This window comes from Macaca mulatta, chromosome 3, assembly GCF_049350105.2.
Source record: "Macaca mulatta isolate MMU2019108-1 chromosome 3, T2T-MMU8v2.0, whole genome shotgun sequence".
NCBI classification, from domain to species: domain Eukaryota; kingdom Metazoa; phylum Chordata; class Mammalia; order Primates; family Cercopithecidae; genus Macaca; species Macaca mulatta.
In genome coordinates, this window is record NC_133408.1 from 69,125,824 (window position 1) to 69,153,714 (window position 27,891).

At 47.3% G+C, this 27,891-nt stretch overlaps 2 pseudogenes; one reads left to right on the top strand and one right to left on the bottom strand.

Moving 5' to 3' along the window:
- Positions 1 to 18,576: 18,576 nt before the first annotated feature.
- Positions 18,577 to 19,914, bottom strand: LOC106996660 (suppressor APC domain-containing protein 2 pseudogene; annotated as a pseudogene).
- MACMULV1R-PS1011 (vomeronasal 1 receptor macMulV1R-ps1011 pseudogene) lies at positions 20,740 to 21,680 on the top strand (annotated as a pseudogene).

Here is a 27,891-nt window from a genome sequence, read left to right on the forward strand (position 1 = left end):
CATTGCAGGCACCATCACCCATGGTAGTGATGAGGAAGCTGTGGCTTAGACCAACTTCCAGAATCACTGCTCTGGTCACACAGCTGCTCACAGGTGGCATGATGAACATACCTAGTCTGCCTGCTGCTTAACCGTGACAAACTCCATCCCCTTCCACTTTGCCTGGCTGAGGATCGGATGCATTACATAGAAATATTTGAACTTGGACGCTCTTAAAATGCAGGCTCAGGCCAGGTGCAGTGGCTCACGCCTGTAATCCCAGCACTTTGGGAAGCCAACATGGGCGGATCACCTGAGCCCAGGAGTTTGAGACCAGCCTGGCCAACATGGTGAGACCTCGTCTCTACTAAAAATACAAAAATTGATTAGGCATGGTGGTGCACACCTGTAATCCCAGCTACTCAAGAGGCTGAGGCAGGAGAATTGCTTGAACCTGGGTGGCATAAGTTGCAGTGAGCTGAGATCATGCCACTGCACTCCAGTGTGGGTGACAGAGCAAGACTCAGTCTCAAAATTAAAAAGAAAAGAAATGCAGGTTCAAGGAAGGGAGAGGATGGTTTGTGGTCCACTCTGTGCCTCCTCCCTGGTCCATTCCCTTCTCCCAGTTGGACCATTGCCGTGACACAAGTGATCTGAGCATCAGGGAAAAGGCACTTCTTGCTTCTCAGTGATGAAACTAGCAAACACTGGCTGCTTGTATTCACTGTGCTGATTTCTACCCATTTATTCTCTCATTCAGTCTTTATATCACCCTGATGAGGAGGTGTAATAATATCATGCCCATTTTATAGACTTGAGAGAACTGAGCCCAACCACTCAGCCAGAAAGTGACTGAACTGGGGTTCCACCAGGTCTGTCTGCTCTGATAGTAGGCATGTCTGACCTCTGCACCTACCCACTTCCCCACTTTTGCAGCCTCGTGCATCCCAGGGAACACACAGCTGGGGCCCCTCTCTTAATTTGCACCCTTCCTGAGCCAGCTTAGAAGTCCCAGACTGTGTCTTTCTGGCTGGCTGTGTCACTGGGCCCAAGGATGGCGCTACGGGGTTAAAAATCTTCCACACCGACCCTCTCCAGTAATGGGAAATCAGAAAAGGGAACTTGCAGAGAACATTGGTGCCAAGGGTCGGACCTAGGGATTTGTAGCCACCTCTCTAAGGGAGATGGAGGCCAGGGATAAGAGTCACGACTTTGTCCTCTACCCTCAAGCAATCGAGTACTTGGAAAGCCCTGTTTCTAAGGTTAAAGAAAAGAAGATGGCTTTTGGGGACAAACAATTAAGCGTGGCCAGCTCTCCGCATCTTACAGCAGTAGGGATGAAATGCACGCACCCTCATTTGAAATGAGAATCGCAGTGCCTCTGTCAAACGGCAGCCTCTCCGGATGCCAAGCTGAGATCATTTACATTTCTGTGCCGGAATTGGTCTTTTGTAGAGATAGACGGTTGTATTTATCACCAGCTAACTTATTAGTATGTGCCACCAGTTACACCAAATTGTAATCTGACTCATACAAGGATACATAGTTTATGACTTGATGGTGAAGCAGGTCAGTTTCAGAAAGGAAGGAAGGAAGGAAGGAAGGAAGGAAGGAAGGAAGGAAGGAAGGAAGGAAGGAAGGAAGGAAGGAAGGAAGGAAGGAGGGAGGGAGGGAAGGAGGGGGGAGGGAGGGAAGGAGGGGGGGAGGGAGGGAAGGAGGGGGGAGGGAGGGAGGGAAGGAAGGAAGGAAGGAAGGAAGGAAGGAAAGAAGGAAGGAAGGAAAAAGAAGGAAAGGAAGGAAAGGAAGAAAATCAGACAGATTATGGAATCAACGTTTCCTTCAGAAAACTTCTTCAGGGGTAAACTGATGTAATAGGAATGTCAGTTCAGACTGTTCTGAAAACAGTTACCTTAAGAATTTTATATTCCCTTGACCTGGCAATCCCACTTTTGAGACTCTATCCCAAGGAAAACATTAGAAATATGATTAAAGCTGCCTGGGCACAGTGGCTCATGCCTATAATCCCAGCACTTTGGAAGACCGAGGTGGGCAGATCGCTTGAGTGCAGGAGTTTGAGACCAGCCAGAGCAACATAGCAAGACCCCATCTCTACACAAAATACTAATTGTTTGCTGGGCATGGTGGTGCGCACCAGTAGTCCCAGCTACCTGGGAGGCCAAGGCAGGAGGATCACTTGAGCCAGGGAGGTCGAGGTTGTGGTGAGCTATGATCGCATCCCTGCCTTCCAACCTGGGTGACAGAGTGAGACCCTGTCTCAAACAAAAAGAAAAAAAGAAAGATATGGCCAAAGCTTTATGGACAAGAATGTTTATTATAGTGTTACTGATATACTAAAAACAGGTGGGAGGGGACAAGGCTAGTGTCCAACATAGAGGAATGGTTAAATGATATTAAAATCATTTATTCAAATTATTATGTAACTGATATTGTTTCCCAAGAATATTTACTAACATGGGAAAGATCATGATATCACCTAAAGTAAGAATTACAGATGCTGTATCACATCACCCTAGTTTTATGAAAGAAAAATGTTCAGCCGGGCGCGGTGGCTCATGCCTGTAATCTCAGCATTTTGGGAGGCTGAGGCGGGCAGATCACAAGGTCAGGAGATCAAGACCATCCCTAGCTAACACGGTGAAACCCCATCTCTACTAAAAATACAAAAAAAAAAAAAATTAGCCAGGTGTGGTGGCAGGCACCTGTAGTCCCAGCTACTCAGGAGGCTAAGGAAGGAGAATGGCGCGAACCCAGGAGGTGGTGGAGCTTGCAGTGAGTGGAGATTGCACCACTGCACTCCAGCCTGGGTGACAGAGCGAGACTCGGTCTCTTAAAAAAATGTTCAAAAATACAAAGACAAGATGAATATATGGACGTATAGCATAATAGATGCAAATACCTGCACATCACACAGGGCTGGTGAACATGAGGACGTTGGATTCTTCCAGGCCTTTTTCTAAGTCTTATCAGGGATTATTTTTGGTTGGTATGAGATTGGCTTTTTTCTTTGTTATGCTTTTCTGTGTTTTTCAGATTTTCTTTATAGAGAATGTTACTTTTTCTTAGACAGGGCATGGTGGCTCATGCCTGTAATCCCAGCACTTTGGGAGGCTGAGGCAGACAGATCACCTGAGGTCAGGAGTTCAAGACCAGCCTGACCAACTTGGTGAAACCCCATCTCTACTAAAAATAGAACAAAAATTATGGCCTGGTGTGGTGGGGGGCACCTGTAGTCCTAGCTACTTGGGAGGTTGAGGCAGGAGAATCATTTGAACCCAGGAGGTGGGTTTTCCTGTTTCTCTTCCTTCTTTCCCAGATAAGAGAAATTTTCTTTCCTCCCAGCTGATTTGCTTTTGTCATCATTATATGGCAAACCAGGCTGCACTCCCCTCCTAAGGCAGGTGGTGGTTGGCTTTGGGCTCCAAGTCCTCAGCGTTCTGTTTCTTTGGTGCCAACCAGGAAAGCCGCCTTCCACTTTTAGAGCAACGTGAAGAAATCATGGCAGCCCACGTAATCTCTCTCATTATTTATGTCCAAACTGATTCTATCGAGGGTGGAGTGCATTGTCTTTAATTTCTTTGTTTGTGTGTATCTTTTTTTCTCTCTCTCTCTCTCACAAGAAGTATATTCTTTTCTTTCCTGTTTGTTCCTGCTCGATTTGGGGAGGCTGCTGTTTCCACTGCCTAATTAATGGAAGGTGTTCTGTGGAGGATTTCGCTGCATACGTGTTCTCTCTTTGTAAATAGTACTACCTGTCGACCCTTTTAAACATAGTTGCATGCTTGACTCTTTATAGGGTAATAACTTGATTAATTTTGCAAGACTTTTTAGAATACCATTGTTCTCTTGAAAAGAAACGGGTTTACTGTTTTAACAAGACTTTAATGCCATTGAGATGCCTCACATTGCCACAGTTGCATAAGAATCACATAATCCCATGAAATAAAATTGAGAGAGCATTTTCTGGTGCCTAGTTGTTCGGGATGGCCTCTGTTCGGTGCTTTTCTTATCCTCGACCCAGTGACCAACTGTGTTTCTTTTCAATTCCATCATTCCAAAATGTCTCTGGAATCTATCGTTTCAGCTTTTGCAGCAAGGTTCATTGTGTTTGTCTTGCCCACTTCAGGTTTCACTAATGAGATTCACATGTAAAGGAGAATTGACAAGTAATCAGATGACTGATTAATTGTGTGATTCTTATTCTTACCAAGGGATGCTGTAGAAGTCTTGGCTTCAGATAAAATTCTCAATGAGGGCCAGGTGCAGGGGCAAACGCCTGTAAGCCCAGCACTTTGGGAGGCTGAGGTGGGAGGGTCACTTGAGCTCAGGAATCTGAGACCAGCCTGGGCAATGTAACAAGACTGCATCTCTACAAAAAAAAAAAAAAAAAAAAAAAAAAAAAAAAGTAGCTGGATGTGGTGATCCCAGCTACTTGGGAGGCTGAGTTGGGAGAATCTATTGAGCCTGGGAGGTTGAGGCTCCTGTGAGCTGAGATGGCACCACTGCACTCCAGCCTGGGCAACAGAGCAAGACCCTGTCTCAAAAAAAAATAACTCTCAATGAGGCCTTAATATACCTTTTTTAATCGTAAGCTTTAAGAGCCTGGTCATGCAAAGAGAATTCAGTGAGATGGAAGATTGTTTATTTCCTTCTATGCATTGGTCACAACTTTGATTCCACAAAAAGGCAGTATGCTGTCCTAATAGAGCTGAGTGTGTGGAGTCTTAAGACCTTCCTCCCTCTCAGCAAATGTCTATTAGATGCTTCTACTTTGCTAGTGGCAGTGCCCTGTGATTAGAAGGTGAACTTCACTGAGGCCTGATGTCATGGAGAGTGAGTCCCGGGAATGGCTGGATGCGAGGGTCAAGGTTGAGAGACAGGAAAGGGATCAGTCAGCCTTCTGGCTTGGGCTTTGGTGGGTGGTGCCCTCCACGAGATTCCAAAAAGAGCTAGTTTGGGGAGGAATGAAATTGGCATCTGGAGAGTGTGAGATACTAGTGGGGCCTCCAAGCAGACCTGCCCAGGAGACAGGCTGGCCATGAAGAGAGTGGCGTTGACCTGGATGTAGACTCAGGAACCACTCACTGGGACACAAATTCCATCTTTGTGTCCCTTGGCAGTGTGATCATGGGAATACTGCTTAACCTGAAATATTTGGCTTTCTCTATAAAGTAAATGTAGTAAGATCTTCACAGGGTTTGCTGTGAGGATTGAATGAGCTCAGTGCACATGAAAATGCCCTGTACACTGGAAACCAGCTATAAATATTGGTTATTATAGTTAGGATGCTGACATTCAAATATAATTTGCCCAAATCATTTGGGAAGTATTGCATACTTCAGTCCCACATGGAGATTTGCAGGGCATGTGATTATCTGTTTGTTCATTTAGTCACAATATTGATCAGTATAGAACAACTAAAGCAGTATATTTTAAAAATTAATCAGGAGCAGCTGTTCTTTGAAGTGTTACACAACCATTAAAAATTATGTTTGGCCAGGCACGGTGGCTCAAGCCTGTAATCCCAGCACTTTGGGAGGCCAAGGTAGGCAGATCACCTGAGGTCAGGAGTTCAAGACCAGCCTGGCCAACATAGTAAAGCCTTGTCTTTACTAAAAATACAAAAATTAGTCAGGTGTGGTGGCAGGTGCCTGTAGTACCAGCTATTCCAGAGGCTGAGGCAGGAGGATGGCTTGAACCTGGGAGGTGGAGGTTGCAGTGAGCCGAGATCACGCCACTGCACTTCAGTCTGGGCAACAGAGTGAGACTCTGTCTCAAAAAGAAATTGTATTTGCAGAGTTTGTATTGCATGGGTCAGGTTTAAGCAAAAAGAAAAATCAACTTAGGAAGTATATATGAAGTATTATTATAACTACAAACGAAACAGGCAGAAAAAACCCTGCAAGGAACCATGCCAAAATATTAAGTCCCCTTTAGGGAATAGGACTTGGAATGATTTTTCTTTATAGTCTTCTGTGCTTTAAACATACTCTGCCATGACATATTCCTTCTGTGATCAGAAAAATTTAAACGAATGGTAAAAGCAGAACACCCCTTCCCACCAGATACAAGTGGGAACTAGATGTCTGAATAAATGAAAAGACAAATATATCAATTTCATCTTTTTAATATTTCCCCGTAATTCATCTTGCCTTATTTACCCTTTTCTCTCTGGCCATGGAATCACAGAGCTAACTGCACAGACACAGTGTGAATGAAACCAAGTTGTCCCTACGTGGAATCTCAAGTTGTTCTACCCTTTTGGGATCTTCCATTTAAGTTTTTGGGTAATGAAAATTTGATCTTGATTTCAACTAAACCTGTTGTGTATAAATCTAACGTTTCTATTTAGTGAAGGTTTTTAGCAGTTTATAGAGGCTGGAGATAACGAACTATTATTTGTCTTCTGTCTTTCACGTGTCTGCCATGGGTTCTGGTTTGTAGGCAGATATAAATGCTGATACATGTGCCCCTGTCATGTCTGAGAGGATGAGAGAAGTGAGCTGAGGACTCTTTCCTGGGAGAAGTTATTTTTCTCCTATGCTTTTAGAATTCTCGACTCCTTCTGTTCATACTGAGCAATAGCCATCATACCATATTTCATCAACCTCAGATTTCTCTTTTCTTTCTTTTTTTGAGACAGGGTCTTGCTCTTACACACAGGCTAGAGTGCAGTGGTGGTGATCATAGCTCACTGCAGCTTAAACTCCTGGGCTCAAGCCATCCTCCCTGACCTCAGCCTCCTGAGTAGCTGGGACTGAAGGTATGTATCACTGCACCAGGCCAATTTTTGTATTTTTTGTAGAGACAGAGTCTAAACATATTGCCTAGGCTGGACCCAAACTCCCGACCTCAAGTTATCCTCCTGCCTCGGCCTCGCAAAGTGCTGGGATTCCAGGCGTGAACCACCACACCCACCCAATCTCAGCTTTCTGGTTTGACCCAAGGGATTTACTTTCAAGTTGTAGATATAGTTTGTGCTTGTCTGTTTTTGGTGTCTCCTGGTTCCCCCTGCCAATGCCACCTCTGGTGCCACTTGTCGCTTTTCTCTAAAACCAACCCCTTCTCTCACCTGGCAGAAAAATTCCCTGCCTAGCCTTTACCCCCAGCACTGGTTTCAGTGCCAGAAAACATGCTGTCCTCCCTGTATTTGGCTTACCTGTCCTCCCCCTCACTGATATGTTCTGCTCATTGGGTGGGGGAGGGATCACATGGGTTAGGTGCTCATCTGCCCACTCCTGTATTCTATGCACGGACATAGCGGCCCAATGTTGGATTCCAGCATGTGAAGTTAATGAAGCAGACGTGACTTCCATCCCCGGGCTGCACTCGGCAGTTCATCCTGGATCCGGGGCTCTGCCTCATCCACTCTCACCGCTCCTCCTCTGCAGATAGGTGACTGCTGCTGATTAGTAGGGCAGGAAGCAGAGGCTGGAGGGCATTTCATAGGGCGGAGAGAGGGCAGAGCTGAGTCCTGGCCTGATCCGGTCACTCAACAACCCATTTCCTCATCTAAAAATGGAATAATAATCAATTACTTAGTATCTGTCAACACAAGCCTATGTTTGTGTGTGTGTATACATATATGTGTGTGTGTGTATATATATGTATGTGTATTATATATATATACGTGTGTGTATAACTCTAGAGGCGGAGGTTGCCATGAGCCAAGATCATGCCACTGCACTCCAACCTGGGCAACAAGAGCAAGACTCTGTTTCCAAAAAAAGAAAAGAAAAGAAAAGAAAAGAATGGCTACTGCATAGACAGCACAGCCCCGAGGGCTGCTGGTTGCCCATTTATATGGTTATTTCTTGATGATATGCTAAGCAAGAGGTGGATTATTCATGCCTCCCCTTTCTAGACTATATAGGGTAGCTTCCTGACGTTGCCATGTCACTCTCATCACCATCTTGGTTTAGGTGGGTTTTTGAGTTTCATTCTTTTTGCCCACGTTGGAATTCAATGGTGCGATCTCAGCTCACTGTAACCTCTGCCTCCTGGGTTCGAGCAATTCTCCTGCCTCAGCCTCCCAAGTAGCTGGGATTACATGTGTGCGCCACCATGCCTGGCTAATTTTGTGTTTTTAGTAGAGATGAGGTTTCTCCATGTTGGTCAGGCTGGTCTTGAACTCCTGACCTCTGGTGATATGCCTGCCTCAGCCTCCCAAAGTGCTGGGATTACAGGCATGAGCCACACACCAGGCCCTTGGCCGGCTTCTTTACTGCAACCTATTTTATCAGCGAGGTCTTTATGACCTGTATCTTGTCCTCACCTCCTATCTCATCCTGTGACTTAGAATGCCTAACCTCCTGGGAATACAGCCCAGTAGGTCTCAGCCTTATTTTTTTTCTTTTTTCTTCTCTTTTTTTTTTTTTATGTGTGTGACAGTCTTGCTCTGTCACCCAGGCTAGAGTGCAGTGGTGCAATCTTGGCTAACTGCAAGCTCCGCCTCCCAAGTTCAGGCCATTCTCCTGCATCAGCCTTCTGAGTAGCTGGGACTACAGGTGCCTGGCCACCATGCCCGGCTAATTTTTTGTATATTTTTTTTAGTAGAGATGGGGTTTCACTGTGTTGGCCAGGATGGTCTCGATCTCCTGACCTCGTGATCCGCCCACCTCAGCCTCCCAAATTGCTGGGATTACAGGTGTGAGCCACCAGGCCCAGCCGGTCTCAGCTTCATTTTATGTAGCCCCTATTCAAGATGGAGTTGCTCTGGTTCACACATCTCTGACAAATCTGAATCTCATGTCCTTCATGTTCTGCTGATCCAAGCCCTCGCCTCTATTGCTGTGAGCAGGGAAGGGGTAAGCCAGGTGAACAGCACCCAGGAGTAAGAGGAGCTCTGCTGAAACCAGGGCTAAGCCTCCATCTTGGTGGGGAAGGGCACTGTCTGAGCCAGCTTGGATGAAAAGTGGAAGGTGGGGGCCACCTCCCTGGGGACAGGTCTCTGGAGGGTCACTTCCAGGCTTGTTAAAAAAAAAAAAAAAAAAAAAAAAAAAGGCCAGGCACGGTGGCTCACACCTGTAATCCTAGCACTTTGGGAGGCCAAGGCAAGACAATTTCCTGAGCAATCCTCCTGGCTTGAAGCCAGGAAGTCAAGACCAGCCTGGGCAACATAGTGAGACCCCATCTCTAAAAAAAAAAAATTGTTTTAATTAGTCGGGAGTGGTGGTGTGCTCCTGTAGTCCCAGCTACTCTGCAGGCTGGAGTGGGAGGATCGCTTGAGGCCAGGAGTTCAAGACTGCAGTGAGCTGTGATCATACCACTGCACTCCAGCCTGGGCGACAGGATGAGACTCTGTCTCAAAAAAATAAATAAATAAAATAAAAAATAAAAAAAGAAACTGCACAGCACCTATGACCTCAGCAAATTCTCCCAGCAGCCCTGGAATGTCATGACTCTCAGCTTCAAGAATAGGCTCACAGAGGGACACAGCAGGCCCCAGGTCACAAAGCAGCTCAGGACAGTGCAGAATGAGCCCTTGTCTGGAGCTTGAAAGTTCATGCTCTTGCCTCGAGTCCAGTTACCTCTAGAAAAAAAGAAGTGCTCTGAGCAAAGCCTGTAGGGAGCCAACGTCTGGTCCCTGCTGAGCGAAAAGGAGAGTTCTGTAAGATGGATAGGGAGTATGGGAAGTCCCCACCCTCTGCCACCAGGCTTGATTGATGAGCACAGTCCTGCTCCAGAGATGAGCAGCGGGGCCCCCTGCAGGCTGCAGAGTGGAGGCGAGGAGAGGCTATGAATATTTCAGCGACAGAGGCCGGGCTGGAGGAAAGGAGGAGAAGGGTGGCAGGGAGGTACTCAGCCAGCGGGAGGGAGCTCAGGGACTAGGACACCCAGGTGAGGAAAGACTCACATCATTGAGCCAGGGCTTGGGGAGGGGGGAGCTAGGCCAGGAGGAAGAGGCTCTTTGAGAAATTAGAGTTCGCGGCAGGCTGTGGCTCATGCCTATAATCCCAGCACTTTGGGAGGCCGAGGCTGACAGATCACCTGAGGTTGGGAGTTCCATACCAGCCTGACCAACATGGAGAAACCCCATCTCTACTAAAAATACAAAAATTAGTGGGTGCCTGTAATCCCAGCTACTTGGGAGGCTGAGGCAGGAGAATCACTTGAATCCAGAAGGCGGACGTTACAGTGAGGTGAGTTTGCAGCAGGTTGCAGGAGGCAGAGGTTGCAGTGAGGCGAGATCAGGCCCCTGCACTCCAGCCAGGACAACAGAGTGAGACTCTGGAAAAAAAAGAAAAGAAAGAAAAGAAAAGAAAAGAGAAATCAGGGTTCAGTGAGATAAAGGAGGGGTGGGGATGGGGTTCCCAGAATAGGACAGTAGGGTTAGGGGCACAGGGATCAAATGGGGAGTTCACTGAGGGGGAGGGCTTCAGTGAATGGGGCTGGGATATGGAGGGGATTCAGTGAGGAAGAGGAGCCTCATATAAGGGGTAGGCACACACTCACCCCCCACCCACGACTGCAGAGTGGCTCATGCCTGGAATCCCAGCACTTTGAGAGAGCAAAGGGGAGGATCGCTTGAGGCCAGGAGTTCGAAACCAGCCTGGGCAACATAGTGAGACCCTGTCTCTGCAAAATTTTTCAAATTAGCCAGGTTGGGGGTCCATGCCTGTAGTCCCAGCTACTCAAGAGGCTGAGGAGGGAGGATCGCTTGGGCCCAGGAGTTCAAGGCTGCAGTGAGCTATGATCCCACCACTGCAACCCAGCCTGAGCAACACAGCAAGACTGTATCTCCAAAATTAAAAAAAAGAGGAGGGGGCTTACTGAGATGGTGAGAACTTAGAAGCAGTGCAGGCTAAATAAGGGGCTGGGTTATCCTTTTTCTCTTTTACAAAAGATTGTACCGTGAGGTTGGGGACCTGTAGGGGATGTGCCCTGTTGGGTTCCCCAAATCTCTGCCTGGCCCTGTAAGGGCAGGGGCTGCAGGTCCCCTCCTCAGCCCGCCCCCTCCCCGCCCCGCTCCTCCAGCCAGGTAGCAGCCCGAACACTTGGGAGACTAGGTCACACCCCCCACGCCGGGAAAAGGGGTGGAGAAAAGTCGTCGTGAGACGGGTGGTGAGCGTCCCTGTCGCCGGCAGTGTGGTGGAGAGGTGGAGACCCCGCTGCTGACCGAGGATGCTGATGTGGGCCTGGAGTAAGCGCCCTTTGATGATGACGACGGCCTGGTGGACTGTGACTCCCGGCCGCCTGCTACCATGGCCACTGCAGGTACAGGTCAGTGGCTGCTGCGGCGGGGATGGGGGGCGTGTGGGGCTGCACTCCCTCACCGCCTCCACTCCCGCACCTTCTCCCCAAGGACCAAGCACTGGTCTAGCAGCTCGGCATCGCCCCCTCCCAAGAAAAAGAAGGAAAAGAAAGGCGGCCACCGGAGAAGCTGGTGAGACCCGCACCTGGCCGGAGCTGGAAGGGAGGAGTAGGTGGGGTCTCTCCCCGGGTGCCCATCCCAGGCCCACAAGAGACCAGCAACCATGCCGCATTTGTGAGCCCCGCCACTCTCTAAGCCCCTCCCTCGCCCTCACCGTGCAGTTCAGGTAAATGCCCTCCAGGTAACTGAACCCATCCCAGGATTCAAGCTCCTCCCTTCACTAGGCCCCACCCCTCATTGAGTCCCTTCCTTTCTCTGGGATCTGCCCCTCGCTGAGCCCCTCCCCTTCTCTAACACCTGCTTCTCACTGAATCCCCCAGAGCCAGACTCACTGACCGGGCCCATGTGTTACCAGCACCTGCTCCTAAGGAAGGAGACCACTACTACTCCTGCTGCCCTCCTCCCCCTACCTTGCCTAGTTCACAAGACAGGAGTAAAGGGAATGAAACAAAAGTAAGATAAATAGCCAGACAACCTTGGCACCACCACCCGGCCCTAGGAGTTAAACAAAGTAATAATAATAACATCAGCCCCTGGCCTAAACTACTTGTGTTATCTGTAGATTCCAGACACTGTATGAAGAAAGCATTGTAAAACTTTGTTAACTGATGCATGTAGCCCCCAGTCACCTATCCCACGCTTGCTCGATTTATCACGACCCTTTCATGTGGACCCCTTAAAGTTGTAAGCCTTTAAAAAGGCCAAGTATTTCTTTCTTGGGGAGCTCCGCTCTTAAGATGCGAGTCTGCGGACGCTCCCAGCCAAATAAAAAACCTCTTCCTTCTTTAATCCGGTGTCTGAGGAGTTTTGTCTGCAGCTCGTCCTGCTACAGTCCCAGTCCGCCTCTGCCCTCCCCCAGGGGTCCTGTGCCCACCAACAGCAGTGGGAATGGCCCTGGGGAGGAGGGGCCTCATCTGCCATCCCTGAATCTCTCTGTCCACCCTCCTCTGTCCTGCATGAGACCCTAGCAAGTGTCTGGGGCCCCAGCTAACCCCATCCATCCGTCTGTCCTTTCTTCCTGGCATCTGCCCTCAGGAAAAAGAGGAGACTGGAGTCCGATGGCAGGTCAGTTGGGACACAGCAGGCTGGGCCCAGCGTGGGGGATGTCCGTGGGTGGGAGAGATCCCCCAGAGGCCACAGGCCTGGACCCTCAGGGCCTGCACCTGGACACTGCCAAGAGGCAAGCTTTGCCCCTACAGAAGACATGAATCCCACCGTTGAAGCCTCTGACCTCTGGGTTTGAAACTATCTTTGCCTACAATGCCAGGGGGGCTGGAAGGGTGATTTGGAGACAACATAGGCAGTGCCATCAACTACTCTGAGGGATTTTGGCGACTGTTGGGGCCTCAGGTCACTCTGTACAAGGGACCTTGGGCTTCATGGCCTGGAATTCCCTTTCCAGCTTCAATGTCCCAAGCACCCAGGCCTCTCTAGCCATTTCCAGCCAGCCACCCCCTACCCCATCTCACTAGAGTCCACCTCCCTGTGTCCACAGCTGTGGGAGCTCCTCTCCCCTCTGCAAGAAGAGTGTGAAGAAGCATCACTGAGACAGGTACCCTTGTTGTCCCCACCCTGGGACCTCATCTTCCTCCCGTGGGGCCCAGGGTCAGGGCTGTGGCCCTCCATAGGTCTCCCCTGGGCCACCCCAGACAAGCTCAAGAGAACTCCTTTATCGCGCTACAGGTCTGATTCTGGGTCCTGGAGGAAAAGACAGCACAGGTGAGCAGCGATTTGCAGAGGACATGGTCAGTGGTCCCTTCAGGGACCAAAGCCCAAAGGATGCAATGATGAGAGGGGGTTCTGAGGGTCCCATCGGGCTCCATCCTTCAGCTCCAGGGTTCCTTCCCAGAGGTTTTGCATAAGTCACTTTGAACTTTAGTGTAAGATCTATAAAAAATATTAAAAATAAAATAGCTCCAATAATTTGTTGATGGACACACAAAATAAAAAGTTGTAAGGTGTGATATATATATAGTATAAAATGTGTGAAAGGGAGAAAATTTGTAAAGTTTCTCTGTGCATAGAAGTTAAATTGTCATCATCTTAAACTAGGTTGTTAAGATACAAGATGTTTTATATAAGTCTCATGATAACCACCAGGGGAAAAAAAAACTGTAGTAGATACACAGAAGAAAAAGAGAAAGTAATTAAAGCATATAAAAACAACAAAAATGAAAAAAATTTAAGCTTGGGTGGTGGCTCATGCCTATAATCCCAGCACTTTAGGAGGCCAAGGTGGGAGAATCATGTGGGAGCCACAACTAAGGGCCGTGTTGGGTGTCTGGCATAGAATCCCTGTACATCAGGTGCCTAATAAGAGCTGAGGCAGGTGAGGCTCCTGGGCAGATGCGTGGGTGACCAATAGACCTGCTTGCACCTCAGTGAGCACCTCCAACAACAGATGGGCCAGGCCTCCACTTTTCTTTCTATCGGTCCCATCTCATTTGACGTGCCCAGTCACTGTGCAGTTGGCACTGTTCATGTCCCATATCCACTGTCTGCATATGGACAGGGAAGGCTGGTGGGTGAAGAAACTCATCCAGGTCACACAGTTGGTGAAACATGGAGCTGAGATAAGACCCACATCACTGGACTTGAGTCAGGGAATGGCTGGAGTGAGACAGCTTGTGCCAGAGGCATGGCCTGACCCCGCCCTGCCCTGAAGAGCAGAGCTGCTCACCCCTTCCATCAGAGTCAACTGCTCTGCCAGCAGCTGGGGATTGCAATGCCTCAAAAGAGTGCGCAGCTGGAACCAAAATGCCCAGGCAAGGGCAGTGTGGCTATGCCATGGGCCTGTTACTGGGGAGCATAGGCCCCCACTCAGTGGGTGCAGTGGAGGCTGGCAGCTGTGAAGCATTGTGACTTACCACCTCCCTTCCTCAAAACAGGGTGGAATCCACTATTGAGGTACATGAAAGTGTCTGGTCTCCACACTTCCTCCTTGGCCTCATGGCAGCAATAGCAGTGGCAGTAGTGACTGTGGCAGGAGCCCCAGGGTGGACCATTGGCCTTTGGGGCCAGGCTCTCAGAAGAATGCTGGACCACAGCCAAAATGCTCAGGTAGGGGCAGGTCAGCTGCACTGTGAACTCGACACTAGGGAAGGCAGGCCTTGTCTAGCAGGACCCAGTCATCTCACAGATCTCTAAGGCTCTGTTTATTTTTCTTCAATCATTCATCTGAAACATTGTCTTCAGACTGGTTAATTTCTAGGGCTCTGTCTTCAAGTTTATTTCTTCTGTTTCTAATCAGCTGATCCTCTCAACAGTACTTTTTTTATTATCATCTTTCTATTTGGTTATTTAATAATTTCCATTTCTCTGCTGAGATCCCACATTTGCCCATCATTATGAAAATATTTTTCTTTACCTCCAGTACCATATTTATAATAGTTGCTTTCCAATTCTTGTCATCTTATTATAACACCTTGGACGTCTTGGAGCTAGCTTCTAATGCCTGTTTTAGTTTTAATCTTGTATATGAATTACATTATCCTGGTTTTTTCACACATCTCGTGAATTTTAAAATTATAAGCTAGAAACTATAAATGACAGATAGACACTCTAGATTCTGTTTTTTGAGTATTGTTATTTTTCTAGAAGAAACTTAATTTGACTGAACTCATCTCCAATCCCTAACTCCCCTACAGTGGACGAAGCTGAAATTCTCATTCACTTCTTACCCATACATGTATTATACCATATGTATTACACATAAATATATTTCTACATAATTACACATCATATTTTATCAAAATATATTATTTTTCCAGTGAGAGTCTTGTTAAACAAGCTACTTCACTCTTACCTGAAGCCAGAAATTCAATTTTGTTTGCTTTTTGATTTTTTTAATGTATGGAATTAGATACTATGCATGCTTTTTAATTTGGTTTCTTTTATGCAACATTGTGATATTCATTCATCCCATTGTCTGTGTGTATAGTTTTTTCTTCAGCAGGGAAACGTTTGCTAAACTGATATGAAACGGTAAAGATGGTTTGAAGTTAGAGTTATTCTTTAACATCTGTTTCGTTGACAAGGACTGAGAGAAGGCAATCCACTTGTGCAAGAGTTGCCTAAGAAAATCAGCACACTCATTCTAAACTTCAGAACCCAACTGTGGCTACTCTGCTGTTTTCAGGAATTAAGTACATTTATTTTTCTCCCAGTGGTTCTCCTTTCTAACAATCGCAGGACCAGGGCCATCCTGCTTCAACAGGTGACATGATAATTATGGGCGTGAGGGAGATAAACTGACAGCATCCCTTCGTTATAATCATGGCTCAGGGACCACAATTCACACAGAGACTCACTCCAAGACTCAGCCAGGTGAGTGTCTGTTTCTCAGCTTCATTAACAGTGAGTGATCAAGACTCAGGTGGGACAATGTCTGTAACTCTCTCATGGTTTGTTCTTATATCTCACGGAATTACAACTAGTCAGCAGGTGTTTCTAGATGAAATATTAATATTATGAATATATAAATATATAGATTTGTGGAAGAAAATTTGACATTCTGTAATTATATTTGAATTTGAATTTTGACTATTTTCCATTTTAATAAAGTAGTACAAATTATTTTATGCATTTATGCAAATCTTTACATTTTAAGACACCACAAATCTGCACTGATTCAGAGTGATGTAATTATACTACTTTGGATTTATTTAAGTTTGGAGATGCTGTAGCACATTTCTAATACTTAAGGACGGTTTGAATTATCATGTGATGAAACAAGCTTTTTTTTTTTCATATTTCCAGAAATCTCTTTTATTTCTTTAGATATATAAAACATTGTTACTTTATGTTCTCTCAGATAATTCCAGTATCTGTCTCTACAGAGTTGACTTGTTGTTTCTGCTGGGTCCCCTAGTGTATTGTTTCCTTGTGGTGTTTATGAATTTTAAAACTGGAGATCACATTTTCTTTCTTTCTTTTTTCTTTCTTTTTCTTTTCTTTCTTTCTTTCTTTTTTCTTCTTCTTCTTTTTTTTTTTTTTTTTTTAATAGAGATGGGGTCGCTCACTACATTGCCCAGGCTGGTCTCGAACTCCTGGCCTCAAATGCTGGGATTCCAGACCTGAGCCACCGCGGCCGGCTGAGATATTCATTTTCCTTGGAACTTGATCAACACAAAATTCTGAGGCCTGGTGTGGTTGTTTCCTCTGGGGCACATTCTCAACCAGGGACACTTCTGCCTCCAGGGACACATTTTGACATCCTGAGACAGTTCTAGGTGTCACAACTGTGTGTGCACGCACGTGTATGTACCTGCACATGCTAGTGGCACCTCGTGGATAGAGGCCAGGGATGCTGCTCACAGTCTGCAAGTAGACTGACCCACCCAGCGTCACTAGGGTGGGCTCCAGGCAGGGTCCACATGTATCTCTGCCAGCCACCTAGACCGTGCCAGTCGGTGCCACTTTAAATTCTCCCCTCCTGGTCTCCAGGGCCACACACTAGCGTGACTGTAAGCTGTAAACTTGGAGGACCTATTTTTTTTCACCTTGCATGGAACACCAAAGCTGAGAGGCAGTTTTTCCAGAGGTGCCAGCCTGTCTCACATTTCCTCTTTAGCTGTGGGGTCCAGCTCTATGTGAGCGGTTTCTTGATGAAGTTACCCCAGGACAGACACTGTTCTGTCTTCTGCTTCCAGTCCTGTAAAGAGGCCAGGATCCCCCAGGGCATGGCAGGCACCCTCAAAGGCAGACGTGGGGAGGCCCTGCTGGGCAGACCCCAGCCTGCTGATGGGGGGCCGGCTGCCGCTGGCCCACCCACTGCACAACAGTCCACCCGGTGCTGGGGCTGTGGGGCACAGGCCTTCAGGACCTGCTCCCTTTCCCGCCCAGGAGGTCCAGGCCTGGCATCCTCATGTCTCTGGAAAGCCCACTCCCATCCTCAGGGTAGGAGGGCAGCTGCATGCTGGGCTGGCTTGGGCGTGTCCTGGGACACCCCTGCAGCCGGGGTAAAGCAGGGAATGTGGCTCTGTGGGGTTCCTGTGGGCAGGTTAGCGTGGAGCTGGGTTCTGGAAGGGAGTTGCTGCGCTGCCTGCCAGGACCCCTCCTCTGAGACAGGGGTGCCTTGTGGGACAGTGCACCAAAGTGTCCTGGGCATGAGGGGATCCTGCGCCTCACACACACTGACCCTGCATCGGGGGCCCTGCGTCCCACACACACTGACCCTGCATCGGGGACCCTGTGTCCCCCCCACACACACTGACCCTGCATCGGCGGCCCTGGGCTGCAGAAACTGTCCGTGATGTTGCCGTGCCCCTGGCTCTGGTGGCACTGGGACCCTCCAGGCTGGGCTGAGCATGGGCCCCCCACCAGTGCATACCCCAACACCAGCGGGAGTGGGCCTGGGCAAGGGGACAGGGAGTGACACCCAAGGTGACCTGCCCCAGCCTCCTCCTGTACCCTGGGGGTTCTCCTTTCCCTTGGCTGAGGGAAGTGGCCTCTCCTGGATGAAACCTGGGTTCAGGCTGGGCGTGGGAGGAAAGGGGGATGAGCAGGACCCCAGACCTTGGGAATCCTGAGTTTGGGGTGACAGACTCTCCCTACGACGTGCCTGGAAACTGTCTGGGGGCCCAGGCTGATCCCCCTCCTGGGGACAGGGGCCTCTGGGGAGCCAGGATCACAGGTTGTTCTGTGGGACTCAATGTGGGGCAGCGTCCTGGCCAGGATGAGGAAGACCATCACCGCGGGGTCTTCGGTAGGCACACGCAGGCCAAGCTCTAGTCCACCTGGCTCCCCGATCCGCTGCAGCCAGAGTCTCTCAGTCTCGGTCGGCACCTGAAGTCCGACCGCCATCCCTGGGGCTCCCCTGCCAGGCAGGCAACCCCCGCTTACAGGCCTTCCCCATCCCCTCCATTTGCTCCCATCCGAGCGACAGGCACCTCCTGGTGCCCTGGTTGAGGTGGGGGTAAGTTGCCCTCGGAACTCCCAGGTCTGGAGCGCGGTCTCAGCGCTGCAACCGTGCCGCCTAGCGCCCTCTGCTGGCCATTGTCACCATTGTCCGAAGTGCAGCCTGGCGTGAGCAGAGCCTTTCACTGGAGATGAGACCCAGGGCAGCACCACTGGAAACCGGGGCGAGCAGAGATCTGGTAACTGGTGGAGGGGTCCACTGTCCACTGACAGCGGCAGTAGTAGCTGCGGACTATGCGGACTCAAGAAAGCCTCAGTCCATGTTAGCACCGGAAGCCAAAACCGAGTCAAGGACTCGGTGTAGGGGCCAGCCGGGGACAGGCCTGGGGAACCTGGATGGCAAGGGGTGCAGGAAGACGCCCATTCCGGGCCTGCCTGGGCCTGCCGGGGGTCTCCAGCCAGAGAGGTTGGGTGCGACAGAGTGCCTGCCCCAAAGGGCAGAGTGCCAGGCTGGCCCTGTGGGCCTGCTCAGCCCACACTGGCAAGATGAAGGTGGGGTCCAGAGGCTCCCCGCCTTGCCTGTTCAGGGTGCTGGCCTCAAACAGCTGCTTAATGAGTGCCGACTTCTGCTCCAGCTGCGTAATGTACCCACTCTTCTCGGTCACCTCCTGGGTGAGGAGTCAGTTCTTCTCCTTCAGCATAAGAACGGTCTGCTGCTCACAGCCCGGGGACGAGTTGTACGTCAGGGTAGAGCAGGCGGCCCGGAGGAGGACGTGGGTAGGGCCTGGCTGGCACAGGCTGCAGCCAGCAGCTCTCCCAGGCACCCGGCCACCTCCTGTACCTTGGACAGTAGCCGCCTCAGTGGGCGGGGGCTCCCCATGGCCCCAAAGTCGGCGCTGGCTCTGCTCTGGCCCAGGCGGCACCGGTGCTCCTGCACTCATTGGAGCTGCTGCTGGTACCAATCACGGCCCCGCGCCATCATCTGCAAACCCTGCAGCACCTCCTTCTCCTGCTCCAGCTCCTTCATCTACTTCAGCAGGCCGCAGAGCATGCCGCTGGTGATGGTGTGCCTCCGACGTTCCCCTCGGGCACTGGGGATCCGCGGGGCATCCCCTGAGTCTGCCTCCAGGGTCCTGCAGGCCCCTGCACCTGCGTCAGCGCTCCGGCTCCGTTCCAGCGCCGCGCTCTGGGACCGCTCTGGTTCCGCGGGGCAGGACGCCGCCTCGGCGGGGGCACACAACTGCTCCAGGCTGCGGGCCGCGCCACTGGGACCGGCCAGAGAAGCTCGCACGCCCAGGGGCAGGGGCTTCCTCTCCAGGACCGTCCGCGGCTCGTCGGCCGGCGTGAACATCAGGCGCTGCGCCGGCTGCGGCGGCTGGTCCCCGGGCCTGGCCGGGCCGGGCCGGGCCGGGGCGTGCCTGGGGTCCCCGGGACCGCCGTCGGCGCTCAGCAGCGCGGTGCGCAGGCCGGCCACTAAGCGCTGTAAGGTCAGGTAGCCGGGCCACCTCGCGCAGGCCCTCCAGGACCCCGCGGGGCAGCTCTCGCGCGTCGGCGCCCTGCCAGCGGGACTGGATATCGCCCAGGTGCCCGCAGCCGCTCCGCGGGTAGTCCAGGATGTCGAACAGCGTGCGCAGGCTCCTGCGTGCAGCCCCTCTGTGCTGCGCGCGGGCTGCAGCGGGAGGCATGCAGCTCCGTGGGCCATCGCGGCCCCGACCATGGGCGCCCGGGCTCGGTCCACGCGTCCACCTGCCAGCGTCCCCGCGCGGCCCCACGGCGGGGCAGGCCAGGCGCACTACCAAGGTTTTTAATACACTTCACATTAATAAGATTTTAGTAGATGACCATAATAAAATTGTTTAATCCTGTTATAGTAATTGTTAATAGGGAAATTTTTTTTTACTACCACAAACTATCTGAAAATAACACCTTCTGCTGTGTATGTGCTGTATAATTTTTATAGTATACATGAAACATCATGCATGTTCAGCATGATGTCAGACTGATGTGATATGACAGCCACTCAATGCATTATTATTTTTTTCCAAAATATGTCAGGCTATTGCTTTTTCCATTAGCACAAAATCTACTTCAGTTCAGTTCTACAAACACCCATGATTTATTTTTATATACATGTCACAGTTCTGGGTGGTGAAAACTAAATGAAAGTATGCAAAAAGTGGAAACAAAAAGCTTACTAAAAAAGTGTGCCCTTGGTACTATAGGAGCACAGATAACGTGCGCCCTCTACAGGTGTGACTATGCAGGTGTGGGTGTTCGATCAACTATATTAATAATTTGGTTTATCATATAATGATCAGGCTGTAGGTTTAAGAATTTATATGTGATAATCAACATTAATCAAAATAAATGGATGGATTTAAAATGATAATGATGGTGATAATTTTGAATCTGAAGTAAGTAACATTGATGATGGAAGTTTTATTGGTTGATTTTTTTCAGGTACATAAAATATTTCCTCTTTGTCATTAAAATGAACACAGTTTCCACTTTTGTTATCATTCAAAAGTGCCTTCTTTGCCCAAGTTGTTACTGGAGTCTCAGCCAACATCCTCCTCCTTTTCTCTGGGTACCATGAAGCTCCTTCTGGATCCTAAGCCCCCTGACCTGACCACCAGTCACTTGGCCATTGTCCACATCATGATGTTGTTCACCATTGTGTTCTTGGTGTCTCCAGAGCTTTTTGAATCCCTTCATTTTCAAAATGACTTCAAGTGTAAGATGCTTTCCTACCTGAGCAGGGTGATGCGGGGCCTCTCTGTCTGCACCGCCTGCCTCCTGAGGCTGCTCCAGGCCGTCACCATCAGCCCCAGCACCTCCTGGTTGGTGAGGTTTAAACATAAACTCACAAATCCCATTTCACATGTTCTTGTCTTCTTGTGGTCCTTCAGTTTGTCCTGCAGTAATTACATGATCTTCTACACTGTGGTTTCTTCCAATACGACTCACACCAGTTTTCTGATGCTCAATAAATACTGCCTCATTTCCCCAAGGAAGTCCATTATCAGGAACCTTATTTTTCTTACCCTGTCATTATTCAGAGATGTCTCCTTTGTGGGAATTATTCTTCTCTCAACTGCGTACATGGTGACTCTCTTGTGCAGGGATCAGAGGTGATCCCCGCACCTTAACAGCGCCAGATTCTCCCCAAGAGTCTCTCCAGAAAAAAAGGGCTGCCAAGACCATCTTGCTGTTGGTGAGTTTCTTTGTGGTCATGTACTGGATGGATATGAGCTTCTCATCCTACTCGATCCTGATATCAACATATGATACAGTTGTCCTGGGTGTCCAGAGGCTTGTGACCAGTGCCTATGCCACTGTAAGCACTTTGTTGCTAATAAGGTTTGAAAAAAGAATAATGGATATTCTGCAAATGATGAGACACAAGTATTGTATTTTTTATGAAAATAATTATCTGAAAAGGAGATTCTAAAATCAGTTAAATTATTCAAGTATCAGAGGATTTGATAATTTATTTCACTACATTGTAGAGAGTTTCTGTAACACTGTTATTTTATGTAAATCATTTGGAAACTGATGCTGCCAAAGACTTGGTGGATCTCTTAGTTCGTTGTCCACCATGATTTCATAGCCCAATATGTTTGCACTTTCTTGCATTTCATTTTGATTCCTTGAACTTCATTTTAATTTTTTTTTCTTTTTGAAGTGTATTCTTAATGAGCTCATATTGGTAATAAGATTTCTCATTTTTTTACTTTTGGAAATCGTTTAGCGTATCCTTACTTATTCAAAATATGTTAGTGAAGTATCTAACTATTGGTTGAACAGTGACTTCTCTCAGCACTCTTACCTATTTCTCTGTTTTTTGGCTGAACACAGGCTGTGGAGAGTTTGCTCTCACCTTCATTGGTTCTCTCTTCTTTTCTCTGTCATGGCTTTAAAGATATTTTTCTTTTTTGTGATGTTATGCAGTTTAACTTTTATTTCTGTTGAGTATTTTTTTTGTTGGTGGTGGTCACTTTTAATCACAATACACTTCTGCATTCAAGGGTTTCCATCTGATAGTTTCAGAAATTTATAAATATTTGTTATTAGTATGCTTTGTTATTTGTATGCTAGTGAAATGTGTTTGATTTCATCTCATTTTATTCTTTGAATATGTATCATCATATTTGTATTGTGATCATTTTGTTTCTCTGTAGTTGTTTTATTTCTTCATTTCAGTATTCTAGTTCACTAATCCCGTTGTTATTAACTTGGTCTAATTTAATAATTAAACCATACATTGTATATTAAATTTATTTAAGTTTCAGTTGTTCAATTTCTATCTGAGTCTTTGCGAAACATGCGTGTTTGGTGTGTGTGTGTGTGCGCGCATGTGTGTTTGAGAAAGAATCTCTCTGTCACCCAGGCTTGAGTTCCGTGGTGGTCATAGCTCACTGCAACCTCAAATTCCTGGTCTCAAGAGACCCTCTCACCTCCACCTGCCAAGTAGCTGACACTACAGGCACACACCACCGTACCTGGCTTATCTTTTTATATCTATTTGTTGTAGAGACAGCTTTTGCTTTGTTGCCTACGCTGGTCTCAAGTGATCCTCCTGCCTTGGCGCCCGCAAAGTGCTGGGAGTACAGGCATGAGCCACTGCTCCCAGTGCCCGCTTTAAAACTTCATGTGCTTTCAAAATTATTTTCATATTCTCTTTCCCTGTTTGTGTTACTTAATTATTTTAAATATGTTTCCAATCTGTGAAGTTTATGTGATATATAATTTCTCCTTTCCCTTTTTTGGGTGGCTTATTTTGTGTGCTTCATAATTTACAACTTTGTTCTTATGTTATAGAGATCTCACATTTGGAATGGCCCCATTTAGTAATTTTCTCTGTTTATTCCAAGGGGCAGAGTGGACAATGCTCACAGGCTTGAAGTCTGTGTAATCAGCCCTGCAATCAGAGCTGTACCTGCAGGCAGCTCTAACTTCTCGCTTTCATGACTCCTGTGAATTTGCCTCTTGATTCGCTTCTGCTCTTGGGAAGTTCCCATATTTTTCTATCAGCTTTGCTGGGCAGTTTTAGAATTCTTGTAAACTTCAAAGATTTTTAATTTACTACATTAAATGACCTTTGAGAATATGTTATTCTGTGCTAAAATATCAAATGTCCACATGCATATAGGAATAAAAATCTTTACATAAATATTTTATGTAGAACAGTATCTCATGAGAAATTTCAATTTTTATTATTTAAAACATCGGAATGCCCATGTATTATACACTAACATTATCTGTGAAGTATAAATATTTTCTTAATACTTGGAAGAATTTTTATGTTTTGGACAAATATCTGAAGTGATCATGCTCCACAGTAATGCATAACTCCTGCAAGTGGTCAGAATTGCTGTTTTTCTATAAAATTAAGAATGTTAATTAGTAGAAATAAATATATAAATTCAGTCTTTTGGTTTCAGTCACAAAGCTTCCTCCTTAGCATTTCTCTGGTGCTGTAAAAGTAATCTCAGTTTTAATGTTCTATTTAATCCAGATGTCATTTAAAACAATCTTAGGAATAAAAGACTACCCATTGGTTACAGTGTACACTGCTCAGGTGATGGGTGCACCAACATCTCAGAAATAACCACAAAAAACTTATCCCTGTAATCAACCACCACCTGTTCCCCAAAAACCTATTAAAATAAAAATTCACTTGAAACCAAAAAATAACAAAGCAATCTGAAAGGAAATTTTCATGTGGCTACATGTTACTTGTGGGTTACACTTTAATTTTTATTGTCATTTTACAGTGTTCAGGAAACATTGCTTATAGGATTTCTGACTTTGTGAAGTTAAAGACACTAATTTAGGTTTAAAACCTTGCAATATCAAATGATTTTCTTGGTATTGGAAAATTATGTCCATCCTTTGATCAGTGCTCAAAAATGCTGATCAGTTTTCCACTTGATTAACTTTCTAATAGAGTCTCAAACTTTCTAATAGTTACTTAATACTCTATTTTTTCTATACCAGACAGTTTATTTCCATAATCATTTTAATATCAATCAATTAATCATTGTAAATGTATATTTTTTTCATTTAATCTCCGTGTACACATAAACTCTTTGGTATTAAATCTACTTGTAAATGGTTTGAAATTGCTCCTAACACATCATTAATTATATCTAAGCATTAACCACTCTGATTAATCAAATTTTCATCTCTTTCTACCATTTTGCATTTACTGTGTCATTTTGTGTTTACTAAAATTTATAATTCCTTTTCTTTAAACATATTTCCTATATACGAAGTATATATGATATACAAATATTAATATTTAGAAGGTAGTTTCAGTTCATCATTTAGGCAAAATCAAGTCTAATGACACAGTTTTCCAATTAACTTTATTTTTTGTTACCTATTTATAAGATTTAAATTTAAAAAGCCCATAATTATATATATTTGTATCCATATCAATGATGACTACAGTCAAACAATTTAGCATATGCATGAACTCATGTAGTTTCCTTTTGGTGTCAAAGCACCTAAAGTTTACCCTGTTCAAAAATTACTAGTGCATAATATAAAATAGTAACTATTACTTTTAAACTGTACTTTAGTCCTCCAGATTCATTTATTTTATAAACTGAAATGTTGACTTGTGTTTGTTCTCCCCCAAGTCATCATTCTATCATGTCTCTATGTATTTAACCTTTTTAAACATTTCATATGTAACAGAAATTATGCAGTATTTTTCTCTCTCCCTAAGCTATTTCATTTAGCTTAATATCCTCCAGGTTCATTATCACAAATGGCAGTTTCTTCTCCTTTTCAAAAGCTGAAAAATAGTATATTATCTATTATACACACACACACACACACACACACACACACACACCCCACCCCCACAGTTTTTTCTCCACTCGTCCATCAATGCACAGTAACTTCATCCCATGGCTTGGCTGTTGGGAACGATGCTGCGGTGGGGCATGGGGAAGAGGGGAGTGCAGATATCTCTACAAGATGCTGATTTCATTCCTTGTTGATATATAATTTATAAGAGGGATTGCTGAGCTATATGGTAGTTCTATTTTTAGATTCTCAGGAACCTTCATACTGTTTTCCAAAATGGCTGTACTAACTTACATTCTAACCAGCATTGTACAAGGGTTCCCTTCTCTTCACACCATCACCAACACTTGTTATCTCTTGTCCTTTTTATAACAACCATCCTAACAGATGGGAGGTGATATCCCATTGCTATTTAACCAGCAACTGTAAAACTCCTAGAAGAAAACATAGGGGAAAAGCTCCTTGACATTGCTTCAGATAATAATTTATTAAATAAGACATTAAAAGCACAAGCAACAAAAAACAAAAATTCAAGTAGGAGCACATCTAACCCTAAAAATTCTGCACAGGAGAAATCAATCAATGAAATTAAAAAGCAGCTTATGAACTTGGAGAAAATATTCACTAACAATATATCTCATAAGGGGTTAATATCAAAATATATAAGAAGCCCACACAACTGAATAGCAAAAAAGAAAGAAAACTCACCAAAATCTAATAACCTGATTTAAAAACAAGCAAAGAACCTGAATAGACATTTATCTTTTTAAAAAGATATAAAAATGAGTAACAATTGCTCAACATCAGTAATCATCAGGAAAATGCAAATCAAAATCCTCACTTTAGATTCTATACTTTATTTCATACAATAAATATGAATGTGTACAGCAGGTACAGTAATCTCCATCCTACAACAGAGGACCCTGAGACTGGTGACTCAGGGATGCATCTGCATGGAGCCGGCCTAGGGTGGGGTGGATGGTGCTGAAGAGGACAGCAGATGATGTAGAACCAGGGGTAGCGACTCACTGGGACCCCCTCAGCAGAGGAGCCTCAGTCAGTCCCCAAAGCTCAGCAGCACCCTCTGGGGACCTGCTCCCTGCTGGCTTGGTCAGCACCACGGACAGAAGACAGGTAGGAAGAGGCTGAGTCAGGAAAGACCAGTAGGAGGAGGACAGCCAGGTGCCCCAACCAAGCCAGGGCTGCTGGCTGACAGCACTGAGAACCCCCTGAGGTGAGGGATGGGGTAAAGGGCCAAGCTGGCCACCTGTGGAGCCCTCAGTCACCCTCATTGCCTCTGGTGCCACTCCGGCAGTGCACAGCAACACAATTAGTAAGTGGACAAGCCAGGCATGTGGATGGGTCTGGGGAGTCTTGCTCAGGGTCTCTGACAGGGCAAGGGTAAAAGAAGGGCCACTGTGGCTGGAGAGAGGGTCACAGCCTCTGGGTCAGACACCATGGAGAAATGAGGAAAACGGAAGGGTTGGTGGCCGATATGCAGGAGAGGCAGATGGACGTGGGATGGTCAGAGTCCATTAGACAGGATGGGCTCCAGGTGCATCCTTGCTGTACTGGGCACTTCTCAGCATTCCTGGAACTGAGCCTGGCGATATAGTCACTTTTTGGGACACTGCTGTCAGGGCCCAGCCACACACCCCTGGGCAGCACTGTCCCATCTCAGGACTGGACTTTCTCAGCTACCACAGGGGATGCTGCCTGCAGCCCAGGAGGGGCAGCCCCATGGTGCAGCCTGAGCCCCCATGGATCCTCAGCAGCCCCTGCCTGGCCCTGTGTCTGCTTCATTGCTCCGACCCCTCCTGAGTGTCAGCCAGCATGGAGGCCCTGGCTGTTCGTTCTTCCCTATGCAGGCTCCTGTGCTGAGACCTGGGTCAGATGAGGATGGGGCTGGTCTTTCCCTGAGGCCTGCTCAGGAAAGAGGATGGCCCACAGCCTTGTCTAGGTCCTCAGCTCTCCTCATGGCCTTACAGTGAGACAGAGCTGCCCCTGTCTGTGCCCTGCAGGTAGAGGTAAGAGCCTGACCCTGCTGCATGGAAGCTGTTCCATAGATGGGTGACTCGGTGGGGGTTTGGTGAGGCAGAGGCCGTGGCCTGTGGGCATGGGTGCTGGTGAGTGGGAGTGACACACTGTCACTGGGAGAGGCCACAGTTCCTGCTGAATCTCACCCTAAACTCCAGCCCTGCAGGTCTTTTACCACAGCCACCACCGAGAATCACAGTAGTGTCTCAGGAGTCACTGCCCGCTGACCACCAGGGCCCTACCTGGAGGCCAAGACCCAACCAAAGCTCAAGGTGTCTTTGCCCTGGGAAGAGTGTGTCCTGTGGTCATGAGGCCAGGCCACCAGTGCCCACTCATCAGGGGCTGGGTTCTGTCCTATTCTAGCTCCTTCCAGTTAAGTCACATCAGGGCCCCTAAGCACAAGACCCAGCATCCAAGAATCACTCCAGGAAGCCTGGCAGCTCAGCTCCCTCCATCACTTCTTATCTACAGCAAAAACATCAGGGCATCAGATGCACAGATAAATGGCTATGAATGCTTAACTGGAATAAATCTAGGAACAGTAAGAAGGCACAGCGGTGAGTGTCCCCCATGACCGCTCTTCAGAGTTTAGGACAGGTGCCCATTGTTGCTGCCTGGTGTTGCCTGCCTCTCAGAGAAGGGTACATTTTCCTCACCAAAAGGACAGCAAGCCTTGTCCCCAGCCCTCCTACCCATCCCTGCAAGGATCACCTTGCTGGGAGGAATCTGATGCCAGGGCCTGGGTCACTTCTAAGCCAGGAACAGAAACACTTTCTGGTCACCCCAAAGGAAGGAATAAATCCAGA